Here is a 684-nt window from a genome sequence, read left to right on the forward strand (position 1 = left end):
CTCAAGGCGAGACAGCTGGCGCACGACGTGCTTTAAATCGTCAAGAGCGCCGCACAGCGATATGCTACTTCAGCATGGCGCTCAGCGGAGCTCCGATTACAAAGGACCGTGTCCTCAAGGGCTTGAAGAGCATCACGAGTCACCGGACGGCGGCCGACCCGGTCGTCACCGCCCGCCTCCGACTCTTCTCGATGAGAACGGTGACGTCCTCTATCACGTGGAACGTCTTGTTGGACGACTTCGTCGCCAACGTCAAACCCAATATCTGGTAAAGTGGTGGGGATATCCCGACTCCGAAAACTCGTAGGAGTTTGAGGCGCCACTTCGGCAGGATTGCCTAGTCGCCGTGGACCTTTTGATCGGAAAGATCAGGACGTCCCGCGTCATCAGACGCCCCGCGCTTCCCGGCAATAGCGAGGGAAGTAGACGGGCCATGTGCTGAGCTCAAGCAGTGGCCCTGAGCTCTTGCGGTCGAAGCCAGAGAGCTCACGGGAGCATTTGGGGTTGTAAACCCATACGCCGCAGGGTGACAATCCAAAGTAAGTCGACGGCGTGCCTTGAGTTCGGCAAACTCAAAGCGAAGATGTCGCTCCACACGAACGTCCACTTACTTGTGGTTCAACTGCAGGTTATACAGTGAGGAAAGTTTTCGGTGCCGTTGCACCCATCGCTCAAAGAGCGCTT

The sequence above is a fragment of the Plasmopara halstedii genome (assembly GCF_900000015.1).
Source record: "Plasmopara halstedii genome assembly, contig: Scaffold_289, whole genome shotgun sequence".
Lineage (NCBI taxonomy): Eukaryota > Oomycota > Peronosporomycetes > Peronosporales > Peronosporaceae > Plasmopara > Plasmopara halstedii.